The following is a 13654-nucleotide window of genomic DNA, read 5'->3' as shown; positions in this document are numbered from 1 at the left end:
CACTGAAGAATTACAGTGCAGTAAGAACTGTTAGGTAATCTCAGTGTTGTCAGGTATATGAGGACAGATGAGAATATGTAAAGAATCGGCCAGACTATTCGGTGTGTGTGTGTGTGCGTAGGCAAGAGGAAAATGAACCGTAACCAGAGAGAGGGATCCAATGTACTACTGTCTGCCCTGTCATAAGACCCCATAACTCTCTGACTGTAGTATCTCAACGGGTGGCTGGTGCCCAGGCCAACCGACTACCTACACCATATATTTTCTCCTTTACTATTCTGGAACTTCAGTAAAAACTGTAATTTTAGGAAATAGTTCTTAATTCTCTAGTAGATATTATGAAACTTTGTTTTCTTGAATTTCTCTAGGAACCTGGCAACAGTGGATTTTGGTGTTTTGACATGAGGTTTCGCTCTCAAATATAGAGTACCTTCTCCATCACGTTCTTGTTTTTTTTACCTCAAAACATCTCCGATTTCACCTTTTATCCCTTGTGCCCCATTCACAACTTTTTCATCTTTAATCTTGTCTATGCTGAAGTTTTGAATCCATCATTCAAACTCTTTCTTTGCTCTTGCTACCATCTTTTTAGCTTTAATTCTAAAGCACTACTTACTTTTCTAAGTTAATTTTCTTATTTTTTCTTTTTTTATTACTATCATAGTTTATATTGGATTGTAGTTTTTTTAAGAGTTAGATAGCCCTGATAGTGAGTATGAGTGAATGGTTTGAGACAGCTGTTGGCTCTGAGTAAAATGGAAGAGGGGGATTATCTATATTTCTTCCTTGAGAGGTTGTGCTCTGATATATATATATATATATATATATATATATATATATATATATATATATATATATACATATATATATATATATATATATATATACATATATATATATATATATATATATATATATATATATATATATATATATATATATATATATGTATGTATATATATATATATATATATATATATATATATATATATATATATATATATATATATATATATATATATATATATGACATGTATAATGGGGACATGAGCCCAATGTGGACTAGATAAAAAACTAATATATATATATATATATATATATATATATATATATATATATATATATATATATATATATATATATTTATAAACTGTGCCATCATTATTTTTACAAATTTTTCTAAAGGAGATCTGACTTCCATGCGCCAAACCGAATGAAGAAGAATTGTTTACATTTGACGACGAAGACCTAAAGTTATATGCTTTGTAGAATCTTGTTTTTTTACAGCTGTCAAACTCCGATACTATATTGTACTTCACGCTATAATAATTTCTGTCTTGTTTAAAATATGGAGCCAATTTGCATTCTACAAGAAAGAAAACTCTAGTTCATCGTTGTACCCGTGTATGTCATTTAAAAGGTAATTTAAGATCTGGAATAGTTCAGTACGCTAAAGCATTTATATTACCTTAGGCTACATTTAATGATTTTGACTTTTTAACTCTAATGCTCAAAGTCAGTAAACGTTTAGTTAAGGCCTGGAGTAACTAAATGTTAGGTATGCTTTAATACTCATTTTCTTATTTCTAGCATACTGTCATTTTGTTGATGAGATTCCCTATCAAACTAAGCCTATGTTAGGATAGGCAACTATTCATCTCAAAGGTTATAGGCCACAACAATGAGTCATGTTCCCATAGAAACCTATGTATGTGGCATTAATTAAATGTGTTATTGGGGTGTATGTATGAGTGGCCACCTGCATGTATTATTATGGCCGTTAATATATGATACGACAGTGTAAGGGTCGGGGGGGGGGGGGGGGTTCACAGGTGTCGGTTGTTAGCCCCCCTGATAGGTAAGTAGGTAAGGAAACAGCTTGTCGGATAGGTTAGGGGGGAAAGTATAAGTTAGTTGATGTCCATTTTTAATCAATGCGTGAGGAACTGGCCGCTGATATACAGAGGCTCCGTGTTATTATTACCAAACATCAAACTAGGATTAACAGTAGCCAAAAGTTAGCCTATGATCTTTGATGGATGGAATATCAAAATTTGCAAATATCCATTGCTGTAGCTTGGGGAGCCATGCAGTGGCCTATAACCTTTGAGCTGAATAGTTGCCGATTTGGGAGCCTTTGTATATCAGCGGCCAGTTCCTCACACGTCGATTAAAAATGGACATCTTCTAACCTAAACTTTTCCCCCCTAACCTAACCTACAATCTGTGTCCTTACTTACTTACCTAATGGGGGGGGGGGCACTAACGCCCTCTTACACTGCCATATTCTAAGTTAGACATAATAATACATACAGGTGGCCGCTATTATACATAACCCCCCGATTTGTGTGTAGGTTGTTTAGTCACCAGTTCTGCAGCCCCTACTAAACATATAAAGAAAATTATCAAACTTGCCAGCACTCTCCCATTTCTCATAGTGAATTTCAGTATTTAAAGTATCTTATATTTACCCTGATTTTTGCTCTTCCGAGGCTCACGTCACTTGCAATTTAACTATCTCCTTGCTTCTCTTTTGTAGCAATTGGCACATCTTTTAGGTAGACAAAATTTGGGTGACCCAACTACCTGCACAGTTGTTTATAGAATGGTGGACTTGTAGGCCAACTAGTATTTGTTGAGGCAACTAAGAATGATAGGGGGCATTTAGCCATATTTCTTGATTTGTTAAAGTGGAATGGAATTTTCCTATTTTTCATGCCCAAGTCAACTTATGTCCACTAATCTACAAACTTTACCTATTTTGAAATGGTTTTCTAGTGTTATATTTGCTCAAGCCACTCAATTTTTTTCCTTTTAAACCCTGTATGTATATACAGAATAACAGCTATAGGAATCCCAGTTGTAAATCAGGGTATATATCGGCCTTTGCACTTCTCTTGGTAACCGTGATGATTTTTTTCCGATATATTTTTATGCTTCATATGGTTCTGGTATCCATGAGATGCGGGAATTTTTTTATTGGTTGAAGTGAGGGCATATTTTCTGCGAGTAACTATTTCCAATAAAATATTTAAACCATTTAAACACATGAAGATACATCTGAAAACCCGTATTTCGCCAGTTCACTCCTATTTAAATCCCGTTTTTTATAACAATCGTGTTTGGATTCGTGCCCGAGTTGTAGTGAATTCAAGAGGCTATATACTAACCCAAGGTACCCCACCTAACCTGACTTAGCCATTTCCTTACTCATTTACTTACCAAGTGCTGTGTCCTACGCTAACAGTGAATACAATCAAAGTGTACGTGTACTCACATTATGTAAGCCAATAAAGTTGAAGTGTTCTTGTTCCAAAATCTACTGTTTTACAGACACAATATCAAGAACTCACAATCTTCTTAACAGTTAGTATGAAATATTTAATTGTCCAAATGAACTTATAAACGCATTAACTAATGATGTTCATGTTATAAATTAAGAACTATGGTTTTATACTCATAAACTTGTTTCAATGAACTCATAAATACAATTTTTCAATATTAAACTTACCCGATAATCATGTAGCTGTCAACTCCGTTGCCCGACAGAATTCTATGGAGGGATACGCCAGCTATCACAATACTAGAAGGGGGTGTATTTACCAGCGCCACCTGTGGCCAGCTACTCAAGAACTTCTTGTTGACACCTCCTCAATTATTCCTCTGTCGTGCTTCCGGCAAGACGTTCTGGGATACGCTTATGTTCTTGGAGTATTTTCACGACTTTGGTGAAGTATTTCTCTTTGATTTCGGCTGTCGCTTTACTGGAAACTTCTATATTAGCTTAGTTAGCTTTTGGAATTAATTTGATTAATTATGGTGACGAGAGAGTATGAACTCTCGTTCACCTTTCAATGGCCGACCCTTCCCTTAGACGGAAGTGTTGGTGTCTAAGAGAGTATAGACTCTCTTTCTTAATTTTGCTTAACAAAAGTTATAGATTTATTTTATATCTCTCCGCCTCTTATAGGCCTCTTCGATTAACTTCCTTTTATTATAAACTCATTAAAATTAATTTTTATATTTGTTTATATTCGACCTTCCTAATAGTAGGCGGTCTTTTACCGAAGTTAATAAACTTTGAGCCCGTCATTTCGGTTTTACCTGTTAACATATTATGCTATTTCCGCCACAGAGTTTGAAAGATTTTCTTTGACAGTCTCGTACTGTTTTCAAAGTTGAACTAACGTTTTGTTTTGTCTCTGCAGTTGTTGACGTTCAGAACGTTCAACTTGCACTCTATCGTTACGATAGAGAAAGAATGTTCACGGTTTCACGTTGCAGTTTTGTTCATTCTTTCTTAACTTAATGGTTTTGATCCTAATAAAGGAACTTTTCAGTTTTTTCCTTTAACAATAATATGTTTTAACGATATATATGATTGGGCTCTTCTCTCAGGTTCTAAGTCAAGAGAGAGAGAGAGAGAGAGAGATAGAGACGGAGGGAGAAAGAGGATAAACGTTTCATTCAAGCCTGCCAGGCGTACGAGTAACGTCGTTATCGATTTTTGCTCTTCTCCCTAGTCTCTTTAGGGGAAGAAACTAAACGTTTCTAGAGTGATCTAGTGTTTAGTCTCTTTCCAACCACTGAATTATCTTTCATTAGATTTTTCTGTTACATTGTAATTCTGTTTTCGCAATTACTTACTTTGAGAAAGGATAGAATTGCGTATTTCAGGTACAAACCACTTAAAGTTTCGAGTTCAGTGAAATAAGTGCAAACAGAAATCAAAGTGATAAGTGATTAGTGCGTGAGGGTACTTTTGTGCGCGCCAGTCGTCCTCCCAGTCCGGGACCTCTTGCAAGCTCCCAAGCCCAGGGGAGAAGCAATGTCGAAGGGCATAAGGGTTCAGCAGGCCTTGATCGGCGCACAGAAGTATTCTCGGTGGTTGTGGGCGTGTCTTACCGAGACCGTCACTCCCACCCGCAGACGATTGAGCCCTTATTTTGCTCGTCTGCAGAAGAGATTAGGGGAGAAAATAAAGGCAGAGTAACGCTGGTCTCAGGTCTCAAGACCTCTTAAACGTTAAGTCCAGACCTATGCCAGACGTACGAAGTTAAAGTTCACAACCCGAATGCAGTCATTGGGTTAGCTCTGACTCTCCTCAGTCATCAGTTGATTACACTCCGCCTAAGAGGAGTAAGGTTCTGCCACAACAGATCTCTGCTGTTAAGGCTTTACCTCAGCAGAACTTAGTGTCTGCCGACCCCAAGTTAACTCTACTGCAGTCCATACAGTCACAACTTTCGGTCTTGATGCGTGAGTGTCGGGCTGAGAGTGTTGCGCCTCCGCCTCCGCCTACACTCCCCCCCCCCGCCTATGATCGCTCCGCCTGATCACATTACCACCTGCCAGGCGTACGATGTTGTGAACTCTACTACAGTCCATGCAAGCACAGCTTTCGGACTTGATGCGTGAGTGTCGGGCTGAGAGTGTTGCTCCTCCGCCTCCGCCTACACTCCCTCCACCTACACTCGCTCCGCCTGATCACAGTACCATCTGCCAGGCGTACGATGTTGTGGACTCTACTACAGTCCATGCAAGCACAGCTTTCGGACTTGATGCGTGAGTGTCTGGCTGAGAGTGTTGCTCCTCCGCCTCCGCCTACACTCCCTCCACCTACACTCGCTCCGCCTGATCGCAGTACCACCTGCCAGCAGTTCCACCTGCCAGGCGTACGATGTTGAGCCACGTGCTGAGTTTGCTGTTCCCTGTGGTGTTCAGCCTCCGCCTTCCTTAAGGCAACCTTTACATTGGGATCAGGAGGATTATACCTCTCTTCCTCCGCCTCCACTTGCTGCTCCACCAGTGATGCAACACTCGGTTGAGGTACAACAACCTCTCCCGTCCATGAGTCAGTCTCCTCAGCTCTCGCTGCAGCGAGCTCAACCCTCCACAAGGCAAGCACCACAACACCTTAGCCTTGCGCCTCAGGAGCCTCAGCTTGCGAGACATTTACCTTGTTCTGCGCAGCCTCTTCCTCATCGCGCTCCGCTCACACCACAGGAACTGGAACTTGCTACTCCGCTTCCTCCAACCGCTCAGCAAGCGCAACCCTTGGGTTCAACCACTCATGCTAGGAGTCAGCCTCCTCCACCCATGCGCCTTCCTTCTGCTTGTCTTTTATTCAGCCTTTGCAGACTGAGCCTCAGGTTTTCCCTCATCGGAGTCTTGAAGAGGAAACCACAACTATTGTTGTTCCAGCTCGTTCTGACTCTGCTGTTCAGCATACCTTACCTCCATTTTCATACCATGGTTTAAACCCCATGCAAGCATGCATAAGCACTCTAGCACTGGTCATGGAATTTCTGAGAAATGTTAAACGCCATGCACACGCTCTGCTTTCCTTACAGCAGGCTCTGCTTACTACATGCTCAGCATACAGCATGCTCTGCATTCTGCATGCTCTGCATACAACATGCTCTGCATACAGCATGCTCTGCATTCAGCATGCTCTGCATACAACATGCTCTACATACAGCATGCTCTGCATACAGCATACTCTGCATACATCATGCTCTGCATACCTTACCGCATGCTTCTCAACACATCTTGGGTTGTTGCCAACTCACTAGACTGTCAAGCAGTTTCATAACGTTGCCTTCTAGTCTGCTGCTTTTGCACCAGTGAACCCTCACTCAGAGAACTTAGCTTTTCTGGGATAAGGTCCCTGTAGATGAGAAAGTTCTTTTCTCCCTCCTTCTGATATTCCCTTGAGGACTCTGTCATTTGGAGGGAGCCTTTAGCTGCATAACCTCTTATGGACTTTTATTTAAGCATAACATGCTTACAGGGAAGGTAATGGTTCCACTTCAGCCGCTAATCCCGTCTGTTACCACACCTGCTCCCATAGACCTTGAGCTGTGTTGCATGACATGCAGTCCAAGCTTAGTCCTTGTTAGAGAATTTTTTGTTTACGGAGTCAATGTGTCACGGGGAAGACGTTCAACAACCAACAGAAGGGACTTGTTGTGACGCAGTGCGGCAACCTCAGCAACCCGTTAAGGAGTTGTCTGTACGACCCAGACAGTCTAGACGGATTCGGGTTGTCACTGTACTTCCTCGCTTGCCCATGATTGACAGTTTACAGACTGTGCAGCAGTATCATGATCTTGTGTCCGGCTCCGTCAGACGACTGGCTTTTAAGAGCTCCCACAAGTCGTCGCTGTCTGGAGATTTTCAAATGGACTATGGATCTGACCAAGGAACTGGGCCTCCTGGTCAATTTTGAGGAGTCTCAGCTCGTTCCATCCCAGACCATTGTCTCCTTGGGTATGGATCTTCAGAGTCGAGCTTTTCGGACTTGTCCGTCGGCCCCAAGGATCTTCCAAGCCCTAGAATGCATCCAGAGCATGCTGAGAAGGAACCGATGCTTAGTCAGGCAGTGGATGAGTCTAACAGGGACACTTTCATCGCTGGCCCTGTTCATCGAGTTAGCTAGACTCCACCTCCGCCCCCTTCAGTATCATCTAGCTGCTCACTGGATAAAGGACATGACGCTAGAGACGGGCTCAGTTCCTGTTTCCGAAGAGATGAGGTCTACTCTAACGTGGTGGAAGAACAGCATTCTTCTCAAGGAAGGTCTACCATTGGCTGTTCAGACCCCCGACCACCGTCTCTTCTCGGACGCATCGGACACGGGCTGGGGTGCGACACTGGACGGACAGGAATGCTCGGGAACATGGAATCAGGAGCAAAGGACACTTCACATCTATTGCAAGGAGTTGTTGGCAGTTCATCTGGCCTTGATAAACTTCAAGTCCCTCCAGCTTAACAAGGTGGTGGAGGTGAACTCCGACTACACCACAGCCTTGGCTTACATCTCCAAGCAGGGAGGGACTCATTCGAGGAAGTTGTTCGAGATCGCAAGGGACCTCCTCATTTGGTCAAAAGATCGAAAGCTCACGCTGGTAACGAGGCTCATTCAGGGCGATATGAATGTCATGGCAGATCGCCTCAGCCGGAAGGGTCAGGTCTTCCCCACAGAGTGGACCCTTCACAAGAATGTTTGCAGCAGACTTTGGGCCCTGTGGGGTCAGCCAACCATAGATCTATTCGCTACCTCGATGACCAAGAGGCTCCTCTTGTATTGTTCTCCGATTCCAGACCCAGCAGCAGTTCGCGTGGATGCCTTTCTGCTGGATTGGTCCCATCTCGACCTGTATGCATTCCCGCCGTTCAAGATTGTCAACAGGGTACTTCAGAAGTTCGCCTCTCACAAAGGGACACGGCTGACGTTGGTTGCTCCCCTCTGGCCCGCGAGAGAATGGTTCACCGAGGTACTGCAATGGCTGGTCGACGTTCCCAGGACTCTTCCTCCTAGAGTGGACCTTCTGCGTCAACCTCACGTAAAGAAGGTACACCCAAACCTCCACGCTCTTCGTCTGACTGCCTTCAGACTATCGAAAGACTCTCAAGAGCTAGAGGCTTTTCGAAGGAGGCAGCCAGAGCGATTGCCAGAGCAAGGACGACATCCACTCTCAGAGTCTATCAGTCTTTATGGGAAGTCTTCCGAAGCTGGTGCAAGGCCAATGCAGTTTCCTCAACCAGTACCACTGTAACCCAGATTGCTGACTTCCTGTTACATCTAAGGAACGTAAGATCCCTATCAGCTCCTACGATCAAGGGTTACAGAAGTATGTTGGCAGCGGTTTTCCGCCACAGAGGCTTGGATCTTTCCTCCAACAAAGATCTACAGGACCTCCTTAGGTCTTTTGAGACCTCAAAGGAACGTCGGTTGTCCACTCCAGGCTGGAATCTAGACGTGGTCCTAAGGTTCCTAATGTCATCAGGATTTGAACCGCTCCAATCAGCCTCTTTTAAGGACCTCACATTAAAAACTCTTTTCCTCGTGTGCTTAGCAACAGGTAAAAGAGTAAGTGAGATCCACGCCTTCAGCAGGAACATAGGTTTCACATCTGAAACGGCTACATGTTCCTTGCAGCTCGGTTTTTTGGCTAAAAACGAGCTTCCTTCCCGTCCTTGGCCTAAGTCGTTCGAGATCCCAAGCCTGTCCAACATGGTGGGGAACGAACTGGAGAGAGTACTTTGCCCAGTTAGAGCTCTTAAGTACTATCTAAGAAGGTCAAAACCATTACGAGGACAATCAGAAGCCTTATGGTGTGCTATCAAGAAGCCTTCTCTACCAATGTCTAAGAACTCAGTTTCTTACTACATCAGGCTTCTGATTAGAGAAGCAAATTCTCATCTGAAGGAAGAAGACCTTGCTTTGCTGAAGGTAAGGACACATGAAGTGAGAGCTGTGGCTACTTCAGTGGCCTTCAAACAGAACCGTTCTCTGCAGAGTGTTATGGATGCAACCTATTGGAGAAGCAAGTCAGTGTTCGCATCATGCTATCTCAAAGATGTCCAGTCTCTTTACGAGTACTGCTACACCCTGGGTCCATTCGTAGCAACGAATGCAGTAGTAGGCGAGGGCTCAGCCACTACATTCCCATAATCCCATAACTTTTTAACCTTTCTCTTGAATACTTTTTATGGGTTGTACGGTCGGCTAAGAAGCCTTCCACATCCTTGTTGATTTGGCGGGTGGTCAATTCTTTCTTGAGAAGCGCCAAGGTTAAAGGTTGTGATGAGGTCCTTTAGTATGGGTTGCAGCCCTGTATACTTTAGCACCTTTGAGTTGATTCAGCCTCCCAAGAGGAACGCTGCGCTCAGTAAGGAAGACGATCTTATTAAAGGCAGAGTAACGGTTCAAGTCGACTTCCTTACCAGGTACTTATTATTTCATTGTTATTGTGGATAACTGATTATATGAAATACGGGATACTTAGCTATCCTTTAGTCTTGTACACTGGTTTTTCACCCACCCCCCTGGGTGTGAATCAGCTACATGATTATCGGGTAAGTTTAATATTGAAAAATGTTATTTTTATTAATAAAATAAATTTTTGAATATACTTACCCGATAATCATGATTTAATCGACCCTCCCTTCCTCCCCATAGAGAACCAGTGGACCGAGGAATAATTGAGGAGGTGTCAACAAGAAGTACTTGAGTACCTGGCCACAGGTGGCGCTGGTAAATACACCCCCTTCTAGTATTGTGATAGCTGGCGTATCCCTCCATAGAATTCTGTCGGGCAACGGAGTTGACAGCTACATGATTATCGGGTAAGTATATTCAAAAATTTATTTTATTAATAAAAATAACATATTAAAGCCATGACCAGTTGACTTAACTTCACAATGGATGAGGTCAAACTATTTCAAAGGTTGGTGGCCTTCCCCGCTCCGAGCGCTGCGGCCCGGCCTCTGCCTCAGGGGAATCTTCTTTTCCCCTCCGTTCAGATGTTGACATTGCTTGCTCCCCGCAAGTTAATCGAAATGAAGACCTCTTCGCTGACAGCGCCTCTCGGGGGTAACCTCTCCCATCTGTGGGTTGGGTTTTTTCCCCCTGGATGGGAAAATTTGTTAATTCTCTCTTTGTTTTTTCTTCAGCACTTACAGCTGACATCGGAGTGCAAAGTTAGTTGCTGCTGCATCTGAATTCTTAGCTGTCTACGAGGTCCGCCTCTCACCTACCATTCGCCCACCTGACGGCCTCCTACTGACGTTGAGTCCTCTTGCCGCCTGCTCATCTCGTTTTCACCCAATGATCCACTATCTCTCACTCTCACCTCAGGCAACACATCAGCTCATGTGTACAATGTTCGCCTGTTGCAGATCACGAACCTACGAACGATTGTCAACCCATGGCCAGTTCTCCATCTGCTTGTCGATCACCAGGCCAAGACCAATTATCTTTTCGTCTTTCCTGACGGTTCCCCTCAGGACGTTCTTTTCGACGTTCCAATGATCACCACAAAGGTCGAAGGTTATGATGATCTTGACTCTCTTCTTCGAGAAGACGTTCACGATCACGAGATCGAAGGTTATCATGATCTCAAAGGTTATCACGATCTCGATGCTCTTCTTTTGGAAAACGATCACAGTCATGAGCTAAATGCTCACAATCACGAGATCAAAGGTTATCATGATCTTGAAGCTCCTCTTCTAGAAGACGTTCACAGGAGCTAGAAGTTCACGAGCTAGACGCTCAAGATCACGAACTGGACGCTCACGATCATGAAGTAGATGTTCACAATCATGAGCAAAACACTCGCAATCAAGATGTTTATGATCATGAACAAGATGCTTCTCTTTATTAGGCAAATGCCCTACAGTTGTCGGTTGCTTCCCGTCCGTGGGGAAGCCTTCCTCCACCTGTTTGGTCTCCCCTTTGGAGGATTCTTCTGGCAGGAATTGGATTTGTCCATTTCTGTCTTTTGTTCGGGTAATCCCTTCGAAGGGAACCCAGAAACAAGCCTCGGCTTCATTTCTCAAGTAACACCTTATGTCAGCCTTCAATTTCAGGTAGAGCATGTTGAAGGGAGGCAGAGAGTGCTGCCGGGAGGTTTGCCTTGAGGTGTTAGAACTTCTCCTTCTGAGGGAGAGTCTCTACACAATTGCTGTTCGGCAATCTTCCTCTTTACAATAAGAATTGCCTAATGTGGCAGATGATGTGGGTTGCTCCGGTTTTGATCTCTTCCCCCTTCGGGGTATTAATTCGACGGGAATTGGTTACGTCCTTTTCCACTCTTTGTAGCACACCATGAGCTAAACACTCATTTTCATGAGCTAAACGCTGACATTCACGAGCCCCACGCTCATGATCACGAGATGAACGCTCATATTCACGACCCCTATGCTCACAATCCCGAGTGAGACACTCATGATCATGAGATAAAAACCTCGCGATCACGAGCGACATGCTTACGATCTCGAGCCAAATGCTCACGATTACATGCTAGACGCTTACCATCACGAGCTAGACGCTCATGATTTTGAGCTAGACACTCAGGAGGTAGATGCTCATGATCAAGGACGAGACGCTTATGATCATGAGTGAGATGCTTAGGACCGAGACGATCACGAACAGACACTAATAACCGGGACGATCACGAACAGACACTAATGACCGAGACGATCACGAACAGACATTAATGACCGAGACGATCACGAACAGACACTCATAATCACGAGGGAGATGCTCACGATCACTAGCGAGACGATCACGGTCACAAGCGAGATGCTCACTATCGCAATGCAGGAGCTCATCCCTACGAGGACATCGATCCTCCAGTTCATTGAGTGTCAGCTCGCCGATCGTTAACTCGCCGATCTCCAGCTCGTCTATCGCTGATTCCTAGTTCGCCGATCGTCAGCTCTCCAATCGGCAATCGTCACCTCACCGATAGCCGACCATCAATTCACTGATCGTCACCTGGCTGATCGCCGATCTCTAATACAGCTCGTCGTTAGCCGATCGCCGATTTAGTTCGACAATCGTCAGATCACTGATCACCATGTTGCCAATCGTTCAACCCCAATCGCCGATTGCTAGCTCGTCAGTCGCTGATCGTTAATGTGCCGATCCCCGATCACCAATCCCCGATCACTGATCTCCGATTTCCGAGCACCTACTTACAGCACCGATCGCCAGCACGCTGATCCCCGATTGTCATCTCGAAGCTCGTCATTCGCCATTCTGATCGCTGATCCCCTGCTTGCTGGTCGCCAGTGCTCCGATTCGGCAGATCTCCAATTCATCAGCTCGCCAGTCGCCGTTCTCAACGGCTAGACGATCTCTTCTTATCAAGAAGATTGATGTTCAACAACTACAGTAGTCGTTCGTCGTCTCACGTAACAGTCGCTTACTTGCCGTTTGCTTGCTTGATGTTCGCTGTTTGGAGGCTCGTGATCGCCACTAAGCCTGCTCTCCTGTAGGCTGCTGCTAAGATCTGCAACCACTTCCAGCATCTATGGTTTAGCCCTGGATACTTTGCCTTCCAAGGTAAAGCTCTGGAACAATCTGTTCAGTCGAAGGCCACTCTTTGAATCGGGCTTCCTGAGAGGGAGCTGCTCCTTAGAGCCTCTCTTCGGGGAGTACCCTCACCTAGACGACATAGATCATCTTCTCATCTCTCTCTTGTACTTACACTTCTTTGGTAGCTCTCCCCCCAACACGTAGAGTTGAAGGAGTTTAACGCAGTTTTCCTTCTGGGAACGTAACCCTGCACTCTCCATTGACGCCTGGGATAATACACGAGTGCAAAGCTTTATGCCCCTCGCTTTTTCGGTTCTTGTTTGTTTCTCACAAACAGGGTTTCTTTTGTTCCCAAAGTTTTTCAACTGCGAGATTCGAAGAACCCGCATTCAGGTAGCCAGGTTTCTGCATCAAATCCGGCACATTTGCAGACATTGATCTTTTATGTATGTACGTGCTTCACCTACACATCTTTTCTACTACAGAAGAGCTTACAGACTAGGTGCCTCAACTTCCAGGTTGCTACCTCCCTTGTTTTCCCGTATATTATAGGACTACCTCGCGAGATGACTTTGCTTGGATAGGAACTTTGTTAGTTAGGCAGTCTGCTGCAGCAAATTGGATCTCAGACGTGCCTTGGAGGCAGATCCCTTAAATTTGTTCCTCCCCCTGCATCAGGAGGCACAACCCCATGGTGTTACTGCCCCACCCCCATTCTCTCCTCTATAGAGAATTAAATTCAGTGCTGTCTAACGCGACAGCTGTAGCAACTTAATTGCCATAATTCGGGTCAGCCCAGGGATGGGTGGCCGACGAGAACACCAG

General features: G+C 44.3%; 1 protein-coding gene across 1 annotated transcript in view; it reads left to right on the top strand.

The window, feature by feature from the left end:
• Positions 1-1244: 1244 nt before the first annotated feature.
• Positions 1245-13654, top strand: part of LOC137634566 (uncharacterized) — a 50760-nt gene continuing 38350 nt past the window's right edge. The window contains exon 1 of the mRNA XM_068367021.1: positions 1245-1420. The gene's annotated coding sequence lies outside the window, so the exon portion shown is untranslated. The remainder of the gene's footprint in view (positions 1421-13654) is intronic.

The sequence above is a fragment of the Palaemon carinicauda genome, chromosome 44, assembly GCF_036898095.1.
Source record: "Palaemon carinicauda isolate YSFRI2023 chromosome 44, ASM3689809v2, whole genome shotgun sequence".
Lineage (NCBI taxonomy): Eukaryota > Metazoa > Arthropoda > Malacostraca > Decapoda > Palaemonidae > Palaemon > Palaemon carinicauda.
This window is presented reverse-complemented; position numbering and strand designations above follow the sequence as displayed.